The sequence below is a fragment of the Pelophylax lessonae genome (assembly GCF_965119305.1).
Source record: "Pelophylax lessonae genome assembly, chromosome: 1".
In the NCBI taxonomy this organism is placed as follows: Eukaryota; Metazoa; Chordata; class Amphibia; order Anura; family Ranidae; genus Pelophylax; species Pelophylax lessonae.
The window spans coordinates 773,718,859-773,731,727 of NC_138768.1; positions in this window are offsets into that span (position 1 = coordinate 773,718,859).

The window sequence follows — 12,869 nt, forward strand, 5'->3', positions numbered from 1 at the left end:
ATCCCCATGCAGAGAGAGTGTTGTGTGCCCTGCAGCACACCGCTATTCAGTACAGGCCGCCGCCATTTTTTTTGCTGGATCGCACGAGCCGCCATTTTGGCGTAGCCTCGTGTCTCCAGCATGGGGGCGGCCATGTTTGAGGTGATCCAAACACCTCGTGGAGCTTGGGGGAGGCGCCGGAAGGCGTGCAGAGGGGCGGAGCCGCCTCCTTTCTTCCTGGGCAGCCAGCCAAAAGACTTCCTGTTTGTCAAGACAGCGCTGTAACCTGTTGCAGTTAAACTCTGAGCATCAAGTGGTGAGCCTGGGGGTCTATCTCTCTCTCTCTCTCGATCGATAGGGATCCCTAGCAGGTAACACTAAGGGGCTTTTGTGGCGCTGGGGGTCTGAGAAAAAAAAAAAAAAAAAAAGTTTTTTATTTTTGAATTATATTATCCAGGAAGTGACTGGAATTTATCATGGACCCTGCCACACATATTCCCCCACCTGTTTCCCTCGAGGGGGCCACGGGACGGAGTCTATGGTGGCTCGGGTGGAGGCGGCCTGTCAGGGACGGGGGTCAAGGAAGCGACCCCCGCCTACCCCTATACTATCTGACACCTCTGACTCTGATTCAGAGATGGTCACTGCAGTTGCAGGTTCCTCTGCAAGGGCTGTTATCCCAGGTAAAGCCCCCTCAGACAGTGAGGAGGACGCTTCTTCTCCTGCTATAATTCAGGAAGAAGCATTGGTGGACGCACTAGTTGTGGCAGTCCAGGAAACCTTAAAACTTGAGGCTTTACCGGCAGAGGCAACTGAAACAGAGATTCCTTTTGGTACTAACAAGCCCATCAAAACGGTGAAAGTTTTTCCTGTACCTAAATGTTTCGGTAATCAGATTAAAGGAGAATGGGAGCATTCTAAACGTACCTTTACTATTTCCAAGCGTATTGCTAGACGCTATCCGTTTGAGGAATCCATCATTAAGAAATGGACGGTACCACCAGTGGTGGATCCACCTATTTCCAGGCTGAATAAAGCCACGGTTATTCCAGTGGAGGACACTTCGTCCTTTAAGGATCCGGTGGATCGAAAGATGGAAGCAGAGTCCCGCACCATCTTCTCCCTGATAGGGTCAGCATTTAGACCAGTAATTGTTATTGGTCTAGTTTCCCAGACACTTACGGAATGGGCGAAAATGGTACGCCAAGATCTTAGGGGAAAAGATATTCCCCAGGAGACATCTGATTTGATGGAACAGATTATACAAGGGCTACAGTTTATCTGTAACGCAGCCTTGGACACTACTCCCTTATTAGGGCATGCATCTAAGTCAGCGGTGATCCTCAGACGTGTGCTGTGGTTAAAATGCTGGTCAGCTGACCTAGGTTCCAAAAAGACCTTTACAAATCTCCCCTTTCAGGGGAATCGTCTATTTGGGGCCAACCTAGATGAAATCATTAAGGATGCCACTGGGGGCAAGAGCACTTTTTTGCCACAGGCTGCTAAAGCTAAGGGACCTCGCAACAAGCGAGGACCTTTCTTTACCGCCCATAAAGGGCGCCCGGCTGGTACTAGCGGGAAAGGCAAGACTCCTCCAGGAGGGTTCAAGAAGGACTGGTCGGACAAGCAAAGGACCAACCCAGCCAAACCCGAAGCAAAGGAGTACACAGCCTGAAGGTGCGCCCCCACCCGGTTTCAGGGTGGGGGGACGTTTTCACCGGTATTCAGGACATTAGATCGAGCATCAACCACTACTACCGGTGCGATTCTTCCCTTCCAACATTTAAGTACTACAGGAAGCGGTAGTTACCGTTCCCTGAATAGATCTTTTCCTTTACCTTTTCCTAAGATTAGTCCCGATACCTCACAGGAATCGGATCTGGTTGACCAGATAGGCCAAGTAGCCTCTAGTCGGGTGACTTCGGTCCCTGAGGTTCAACCAGAAAAGATCACCTTTCCTGATAACAATCAGGTATCTGATAAATGTGTGGGAACAGAAAACGACCAGACTTTCTCGGATGGTCGGGGCCAGATACCTCTAGGGACGCCTGGTTCAGATTCTATCAGCGCCAGTGGTCCTAGAAATTCTAGGCTGGCCTCCTCAAGCCGGCCTGGCCGACTTGGACATGTTAGTCGTAGACGTTCCCTGGGAACTTCGTCTCAGGGAGTGTCTGTGGTCTCAAGGACCAATTTACCATCATGCTTTACAGTCGCTGGGTTTAATGGCCTGGCCATTGAGACCCAAGTACTGAAGGACAGAGGTTTGTCTACTTCAGTCATTCCTACCCTTATTAAAGCAAGGAAAGCGACTTCCAGCAAAGTCTATTATCACACATGGAAGACTTATATTGCGTGGTGCGAATCTTTAGGATTTCCTCCACGTACCTATTCGGTGACTCGAATATTGGCCTTTTTGCAACAAGGGGTTGAGCAAAAGCTAGCCTTGAGCACCATCAAGGGTCAAGTTTCAGCATTAGCAATCTTCTTTCAGAAACCTTTAGCTACCAAATCCTTGGTGCGGAATTTCATCCAGGGGGTGCTGCACCTGGCTCCTCCAGTCCGCGCGCCCTTACCGCCCTGGGATCTTAATTTGGTCTTGTCGGTTCTACAGAAACCTCCCTTTGAAAACATCAGGGAGATTCCCTTGCTTACTTTATCCCAGAAGGTGGCCTTCTTGGTGGCTATTACTTCTGCTCGCAGGGTGTCAGAACTGGCTGCATTATCATGCTAGTCCCCATACCTAGTGATTCATAGGGATAAGGTAGTACTTCATCCTAAGCCATCTTTTCTTCCTAAGGTGGTTTCAGATTTTCATCTGAATGAAGATATTGTACTACCTTCCTTGTGTCCTCAGCCCAATCATCATCGGGAACATGCGTTGCATTCCTTGGATGTGGTTCGGGCAATCAGGGTATACCTGAAAGCGACGGAATCTTTCCGTAAGACGGATTCACTTTTTGTGATCACGGATGGCCCCAGAAAGGGTTTGCCTGCATCTGCCGCGACCATTGCCAAATGGATTAGACAAACGGTGGTACAGGCTTATTCTATTAAGGGTCAGAGTCCTCCGTTCCCTGTTAGGGCGCACTCCACTCGAGCGCTCAGTACTTCCTGGGCCTTTCGCCATCAGGCGTCAGTGGTCCAGGTATGTAAGGCGGCCACCTGGTCGTCGGTACATACCTTTACAAAATTCTATAAGATTGATGTGACGGCATCGGCGGATGCCTCATTTGGCCGCAAGGTTTTGCAGGCCGCAATTTGAGGAGACCGGTGGTCTACCTCGAGGGTTTTTTTCTGTTTGAAAAAAAAAAAAAAAATTTTTCTCTTTTTTGTTGAGTCTCATCATTAAGGATGAGCATTGTAAACTTCTAGTTGGCACCGGTTGGGCCTTCTAGATTGGGATTTGATTTCATTTTCCCACCCCTCAGTTGTGATACTGCTCTGGGACGTCCCGAAGGTGGTGTATCACCGAGGACTACGTCTGTCAATGAGCGCTAGAGAAAAATGGATTTTTGTAAAATCTTACCGTAAAATCCTTTTCTCTTAGCTCATTGACAGACGTAGTCCCCGCCCCTCTGTTTTTTGAGTTGGGTTAAAATCTCTAAAGACTGCTTTTTCACATAACTGATTTGCTGAGGCAGAGAGAGAGGATATACCCTCTGGGACTGCCCCTAGGGTGTGGCCAGAGCTTTTTAATTTCCTGTCTAGTCCTGCTCCTGTGGAGGCAACATAACCCGAAGGTGGTGTATCACCGAGGACTACGTCTGTCAATGAGCTAAGAGAAAAGGATTTTACGGTAAGATTTTACAAAAATCCATTTTTGAGGGCCCATGGAATAGTCCTTGCTGGCTCTCTGATAGACCAACCCCACAGTTGACCCATAATGTGTTGAAAGTTGGCATTGATTCATTCCCTGGATTGTAAGCTCCGTGTGTATTGAACGGTATTGTAAATGTACTGTCTCCCTTTATATTGTAAAGGGCTGCATAAACTGTTGGCGCTATATAAATACTATATAATAATTGCCTAGTGCCCTCCCCGATTCCTCATACCCCTACTACTGACTTGTCGTATCTGATTCTTTCTCCTTTTTCTATTTTTTTTTTTAGACTGGGTTCACACCTAATTTGGACGCTGCGACCCTGTTCTCAATTTCAGAACGAATCAGACCCAAATTTTTGCCTGAATTTGGACCTGAAATGGAGCCAAAGACACACAGGACCCCTATGCAATCCACTCCGCAGCCTCCACTGAGATGTGTGAACTGACTCCATTGAGAGCCGGGCACACTCTCCTGTCTTAAGCTTCCTTGCTACTCTACATCACCATGCATAACCTTCTTCTCCATTGACCTCAATTCATGGGCTCACATTTATTGGTCCATCAACTAGATTAACCGGTTGTCGACCAGCCGCCGTAGCTTTACTGCAGCAGGTCGGCTCTGTCCCGCGAAACAACGTACCTGTACCTCGCTTAGCGTGGGCGTGTGCACGTCCATTGGCCACAAGGGAAGCCAATCAGTGGGTCTGGCAGCCGCGATTTCCACCGGGCACTTGTGATCAGTCCCCGTGGACACAGAAGGGCGGTCTGCCGTTTTAAACACAGCAGACCACTGTTCTGTCAGTTATGAACACAGGGCTCCTGTGTTCCTCTTATTTAGGAACACAGATCACTGTGTTCATTCAGCAAGCCCATGCCCCTTACAGTTAAAAAGCACCCCCTAGGGAAACATTTAACCCTTTGAGCGCGCCTGGTATTAACCCCTTCCCTGCCAGTGTCATTAGTACAGTAATAGTGCATATTTTTAGCACTGATTACTGTATTAATGTCACTGGTCCCCCCAAAAGTGCCAAAAATGTCAGTTAGGGGTCCGATCTGTCTGCCGCAATGTCACAGTCCCTCTAAAAATCGCTGATCGCCGCCATTACTAGTAAAAAAAAATTAATGAAATAAAAATGACATAAATCTTTCCCCTAGATTGTAAATGCGATAACTTTTAAACAAACCAATCAATATACACTTATTGGGATTTTTTTACCAAAAATATGTAGCAGAATACAAATTGACCTAAAATGATCAAAAAAAATTAGATTTTGAAAAAATTTTTTTATTGGGAATGTTATATAGCAGAAATTAAAAAACATTGTTTAGTTCAGAATCTTCGCTCTTTTTTTGTTTATAGCACAAAATATAAAAATCGCAGAGGTGATTAAATACCACCAAAAGAAAGCTCTAATTGTGGGAAAAAAAGGACATCCATATTATTTGTACAGCGTCGCCTGACCGCGCAATCGTCAGTTAAAGTAATGCAGTGCCGTATCGCAAAAAATGGCCTGGTCATTAAAGGGGTAAAGCCCTTTCGGTCCAGCAGTGGTTAAGGAAGTACTGGCCCTTCTTCCTGCCTTGGAATTGCTTTCTCCCCACTGGTTCACTTTTCTTGAGCACCAAATAGGCTTTTGCTCTTCACAGCTGGGATTGTTTAAAACTACACATTCATGTACTAACGTTATTTGTATACCTGAGTTATAATGATTGTGTGTATGTCTCTTTTCTTTGGAGATGTACTGCTCAGGCTTAAATGTTTGACACATTTCTGCAACTGTGCAACCCGGTAATAAAATATTTTGAAACAGAACCTGAAAAAGAGGGACACCTTGACATGAGAAGCACTATTTAGCAACCAGCAACTGTTCGAATAAACACTTTGGTAAGGGGTATGTAATGTATTGCATACTGTAGCATACAGAGTTCAGTAGACAGGAGTATTTGATTGTCAATGGAAAAAAATGTCTTGGTACTGATGGTCAGTGCAAGAAAGACTGTCCTGGTCAAGTGGCCAGTAGGAGCAGTGGCGTAGCATGGGTTGTCAGCACCCGGGGCAAGGCAAGTAATTTGCGCCCCCTAACCTACGGGATTTTATCACTCGAGTCTCTTGCACTAGATTAGTTAAAGAAACCCTTACCCCCTAAGCACATGTATTGTTTGTTATGAAAATACTGATGTAATTAAAGTAAAATACATCTAAATACAAGTTTGAATGACCAGCATGCCCCCTTTTAATGCAGAGAGACCAGGGTGCCCCCTTTCATTGCAGAGAGACCAGGGTGCCCCCTTTCATTGCAGAGAGACCAGCGGGCCCCCTTTCAATGCAGAATGACCAGCGTGCCCCCTTTCAATGCAGAATGGCCAGCGTGCCCCCTTTCAATGCAGAGAGACCAGCGTGCCCCCTTTCAATGCAGAATTGCCAGCGTGCCCCCCTTCAATGCAGAGAGATCATCGTGCCCCCTTTTAATGCAGACAGACCAGCGTGCCCCCTTCAATGCAGAGAGACTTACCTGCAGCGGCGGCTTTTCCTCAGTTCCCCGCATCTCCGAGTCCTCCCGCCTACTCCTCGGCCAATGGCATGCGATCACCTTTCGGCCAATCAGGAAGCAGGTCTCGGACCCGCTTCCTGATTGGCCAGGAGGAGGATCCATGTGACAATAGCGAATTTTCATTCAGCCATAGGGCGGCTGCGCTGGACATCTCCCAGCCTAAAGATGGAGGCAGCCGCAGACAGTGTGTGAACTGTGTATGTCAGAGTCAGACAGACAGAGTGACACTGCGGATGCGCCCCCCCAGATGTTGCGCCCGGTGCGGCCGGCCCCCCCTGCACCCCCCACGCTACGCCACTGAGTAGGAGGAAGACTGCCTTGGTTTCGTAGGTCAGTGGAAGGAATAAATGCCCAGTCATTGCTGTCAGTCATATAAAAGATAGATGGTATCAGTGGTTTATTTTATTAATGTCAGAGGGTAATCAAACACATACACTGGTGTACAGTGGCTTACATACCTGCCACATGGGTTTCATGTCTTCAACTCTGAGAAGTGACGTCATCAATAGGACGATGAAGGCACTGTCAAGAAAAAGTTTGCTCCATTCAATATTGCCAACATTAGTGGCAGTAGCGCCTCCTGAGTGCTTGTCAGTCACTTCTATACCACTCTCTGAAAATGGATCCAAAACTTACCACCAGCATGAAAGAAGCTTTGAGAAGATCCTTCCATCTCATGGGATTTGACTAATACAATATTATGTGACCTTATCCTGGGAAATATAATAAGTGTAGATAATAAATCCTAGTTCATATAACATTAATAAATGTGAAAAGTCCAAAGTTAAAAAGTCCAATAAATATGCAATATAAAGTGAGTCCTTTGTGTAAAACGGTGCCAATTTCCAAACGAAAAGTGCAAGTTCTCAGCGCGATGATTGCTCAATCCACTCAGTAATAATCCTTATAGTTATAATGTCACCGTGACAGAGGTAAGATTCAATCACTTACCAGATGTTGAGGGTCATGTATGCCTTATAGCACCACGAACAATCAAGCTTGAATAGCCGTCCAGGCTAAAATGGACTCTCCTTATGGCTTGCTCCAGGGGGATGAGATGGTGGGATCCCCCTCTTTCTCCTCTCCCCTCGTGCCAAAAGGATATGGAAAAAAAGGAGCTCCAGATAGTGTGATATCTTCAATTATGTTTATTCCCAATTGGGCAAAAAAAATACAAGGCTATTTGAAAGTAAAAGCAAAAAACAGCAAAAAAACATATGATAAAAGCCGGGGTTTGTTCCTTCCGAGTGCAGCCCTAGTGCGGCCGCTTGTGACCGTGTGTTCAGCGCAAGAAGATAGCGTGGAAGCAAGCGGGAGAACTTCCGGCTTGCGTTCCACCTACGTCACACGTCACACGTCACCATGCTGTGAGTTCCAATCTTACGTGTTTCGTCACTTCCGGTGAGTGATTGAATCTTACCTCTGTCACGGTGACATTATAACTATAAGGATTATTACCAGAGGCGTAACTAGAACCTTCAGGGCCCTGATGCAAGAAACCATGAAGGGCCCCCCAGACCCCTGGCCGGGGCCCTTACCTTCAAGCCCAGGGCTCTTCCCACTAATCCTGGGGCTCTTTACACTCGTTGCATGGCCTTTTATTACGGTCCCGCAGCAGGATTCTTTCACAAGTTCTGCAGTGGGCCCCCTTCCTGCAATCTTGGGGCCTCCCCACAGTGGTGCAATGCCAGGGTCCGGTTGCAAGTGTGACCTTTGCGATCCTGGAAGTTCACCCACTGGTTTGCTACCGGGCCCCCTGGAGCATGGGGCCCGGTAGCGATTGCAACCCCTGCAACCCCTGTAGTTACGCCCCTGATTATTACTGAGTGTATTGAGCAATCATCGCGCTGAGCACTTGCACTTTTCGTTTGGAAATTGGCACTGTTTTACACAAAGGACTCACTTTATATTGCATATTTATTGGACTTTTTAACTTTGGACTTTTCACATTTATTAATGTTATATGAACTAGGATTTATTATCTACACTTATTATATTTGTCACTAATATCAAATTTATGAAATTTATTATATTCACTTTAATATATATTGTAATTATTTTAAAGCAAGTGCTATAGGTAGTCAGACTACTTACCTGCAAACACTCTTTTATTTATATAGCAGCTGCTATAAACACACAAATTTTAAAAATATTTTATTCACAAAATCAATTTTTTTATTCACAAAAATAATTTTTATTTATTAAACTCAACACTATTTATTCACATATTTATAAAATAAACACGTGGCGCGGGGCATATACACTAGTATATTCCTTACATATTATCCTGGGAAAACTTCAGAATGTCAAATTGCTCATCCTATATCACTCTGCAGAGCAAAAACAAGTTCTTTCAAACATCATTTTATCAACAGTAATCCAATGTTAAACATTTAGGACATAATATATAGTCATAATGTTGGCCACTTGGCTGCATCTATTAGATTATTAGGTTACATTTCATTGTCTCCCACTTGCTCCAGAATTCTGATTTCAAAGCTAAGACCAGGCAGCTATACATAGAAGAAAGCAATAAGACGTGTAGGCACAGTCCAGTAACAGTTGTGTTGTGTGAGTAAGAGAATGGCACAAGAAAATACCAGCACTATCTTATCAGAGTGAGAACAACATGATTCTTAGCTGGTAACTTGGTGCCTCTGTTAATTTAATTTGGCAATAGGCTGCACAGCAAAGGTAAATAAAGTCTAAGATATCCATAGGTATTACGTTATGTCTGTTTCCACACTATTTTACTTATAGAATAGATGCAATCAACCTCTCATTGAAGAAGCAATGAGCTCCCTATGGTGCAAGCTACATGGCTGAGAATAACCACAGCTGTGCATGATTAATGTCAAATATATCCAGTTAGCTTGTCTATAGAGAGCTCATTATGTCATCACACACCGACTTACTGCACAAATACTGCAAATAATCACAGACCATTTCACATGTGTAGTTGATAAAGAAAAAAGGGCTATGTGGTTGAGGCCCTCAAATTAGGATGTATAACTGCAGGTGTGTGTATATTTACATAAGATTATGTGTATTTTCTAAACAGATTCAGCAAATAATAAATCTTGGTCCTTTAAATCTGAACATCATGCAAATAGCTAAATACCTAAAGTGGAGTTCCACTCAAAAGTGGAACTTCTGCTTTAGGTGCTCCCGACCCCATGACATGCCACATTTGGCATGTCATTTTTTTGGGGGGGGGGGGGGGGGGAGCGGGTACCTAGTTTTGACAGGTACCCGCTCCCACTTCTGCTTGGGCCACCTAGACAGCTCGAGCAGAAGTTCTCCTCTCCTCCTCCCTCCCTGCAATCTTTTGGGACACATCACAGGTCCTAGAAGATTACCTGGCCAGCTGCAAGCTGTCACAGCCGGGTGCGCACACTAGAGATGCCGGCGCCACGGGGAGAAGACAGAGAGAACTGAGGCCCCCCCCGGCCGCATTGCTGGACCGTGGGACAGGTGAGTGTGTGTTTATTAAAAATCAGCAGCTACACTTTTTGTTGTAGCTGCTGACTTTTAATAAACACAAAAGCCAGTGGGACTCCGCTTTAACTACTTGCCTACTGGGCACTTCTCCCCCTTTCCTGCCTAGGCCAATTTTCAGCTTTCAGCGCTGTCACAATTTGAATGACAATCGCGCGGTCATGCAACGCTATACCCATATGAAATATTTTATACAAATAGAGCTTTCTTTTGGTGTTTTTTTTTTAAACCGTTCTTTGCTAAACAAACAAAAATAGACCGAATTTTAAAAAAACAAAAAAAGTTTCTAGTTTTGTTATAAAATTTTACAAACAGGTAATTGCGCTGATGAGGCTGCACTAATGGGCACTGATAAGGCGGCACTGATGAGTGGCACTAGATGGCACTGATGAAGCACTGATAGGTGGAACTGATGGGCTCTGATAGGTGGTACTAATAGGCATTTGTAGCCAGCACTGATAGGTGATACTGATAAGGAGGCACTGATGGGCACTGATTGGCAGCACTGGTGGGAACTGTTGGGACTGCACTGATAATCAGGACACTAATAATCAGTGTCCTGATTATCATCGTACATGTCCCTTTTACACAAGCTGGTTATTGGCTCTTTTTTTCTCTCCTCGCGCTGTCAGTGTGTTTACTCCATGATCAGCTGTCATTGGACACAGCTGATCACATGGTAAAGGGCCTCTGTGATTGGCCCTTTAGCCGGATCTGTTATCAGCTGGGTTGGAAGGACTCAGCTGATTGGAGAGCACGTGACTCGCGTCCTGCAGGGGGTGCGCTGGCAGCCCGATGATGGGAGGGCATCCATGTATGCCATCTCAGCAAATTAAGCCCATGCCTTAGTCATTTTTCGGCTATAGCATGGGTGGGAGGGGGTTAAAGTGAAGTTTTTTTTTTTAAATCGTCAACTTGTTATACTTACCAGAACCCATTGACACACACAGTATGGCTCATTCCCTCCCACCAGCTCCCTCCTCCATAGGATTTGATTGACAGCGGCAAGTGCCAATGGCTCCCATTGCCTCAAAAAAGTCTGTGGGTGGGAAGAGAGCTGCTACAGACAGACACAGCGCTGAATCAAGTGAGGTAAGTATATGGGGGGGGGGGGGGTGAGGGGGAAATATTACTACGTTAATGCGGGAAATACTTTAAGGTAAAAAATAATTGTCCTTTAGAATCACTTTAGTTTAACAAATATATAAATACCTGCCAAAGAATAAGCAATTCTGTTTAACCAGTCTTGTGATCTACGTGCCAGACAGCCCAGACAGGTCAAAGTAGTGGCGGCTGGTGAAGTTTTAAGATGGTGGGGCGCAAGACCCCGCCCTTCCATTTTGACCCCTCCCATTTCCCCAGAAGCCCCACCCTTATAGACTCCACCCATTTTGTCCCCTGTATTTTGCTTGCATGAACAAATTCTCCCAATATATCACATATTAAGGGGTCCGTCAGTACTAGTATATCCCATAATAGGGAACAGGGGCCCTATTATAGGATATACTGTGAGTGACACCCTATTAGGGGATACACTGACTGAGAGTGGCACAAACCCCACAGTACAGACCCCCCCAGCAGAAACCCCTCAAGCACAAACCCCACACAAACCCCTCAAGCACAAACCCCACAGTACAGGCCCCCTAGCACAAACCCCACAGTACAGGCCCCCTAGCGCAAACCCCACAGTACAGGCCCCCTAGCACAAACCCCACAGTACAGGCCCCCTGGCACAAACCCCACAGTACAGGCCCCCTAGCACAAGCCCCACAGTACAGGCCCCCTAGCACTAATCCAACAGTACAGGCCCCCTAGCACGAATCCCACAGTACAGACCCCCTAGCACTAATCCAACAGTACAGGCCCCCTAGCACAAACCCCACAGTACAGGGCCCCTAGCACAAACCACACAGTACAGGCCCCCTAGCACAAACCCCACAGTACAGGCCCCCTAGCACAAACCCTACAGTACAGACCCCCTAGCACAAACCCTACAGTACAGGCCCCCTAGCACAAACCCCACAGTACAGACCCCCTAGCACTAATCCCACAGTACAGACCCCCTAGCACAAACCCCACAGTACAGGCCCCCTAGCACAAACCCCACAGTACAGACCCCCGAGCACTAATCCCACAGTTCAGACCCCCTAGCACAAACCCCATAGTACAGGCCCCCTAGCACAAACCCTACAGTACAGACCCCCTAGCACAAACCCTACAGTACAGGCCCCCTAGCACAAACCCCACAGTACAGACCCCCTAGCACTAATCCCACAGTACAGGCCCCCTAGCACAAGCCCCACAGTACAGACCCCAGAGCACTAATCCCACAGTACAGGCCCCCTAGCACAAACCCCACATTACAGGCCCCCTTTCAATGCAGTGACCAGCGCACATGCCCCCTTTCAATGCAGTGACCAGCGTACATGCCCCCTTTCAATGTAGTGACCAGTATACATGCCCCCTTTCAATGTAGTGACCAGTATACATGCCCCATTTCAATGTAGTGATCAGCATACATGCCCCTTTCAATGTAGTGACCAGTATACATGCCCCCAATGCAGAGATCAGCGTGCGTGCCCCAATGTAGTGACCAGCATACATGCCCCCAATGCAGAGATCAACGTGTGTGCCCCCAATGTAGTGACCAGCATACATGCCCCCAATGCAGAGATCAGCATGCGTGCTCCCAATGTAGTGACCAGCATACGTGGTGCCCCCAATGCAGAGATCAGCGTGCGTGCCCCCAATGTAGTGACCAGCATACGTGGTGCCCCCAATCCAGAGATCAGCGTGCGTGCTCCCAATGTAGTGACCAGCATACATGCCCCCAATGCAGAGATCTACGTGCCAGACAGCCCAGACAGGTCAAAGTAGTGGCGGCTGGTGAAGTTTTAAGATGGTGGGGCGCAAGACCCCGCCCTTCCATTTTGACCCCTCCCATTTCCCCAGAAGCCCCACCCTTATAGACTCCACCCATTTTGTCCCCTGTATTTTGCTTGCGTGAACAAATTCTCC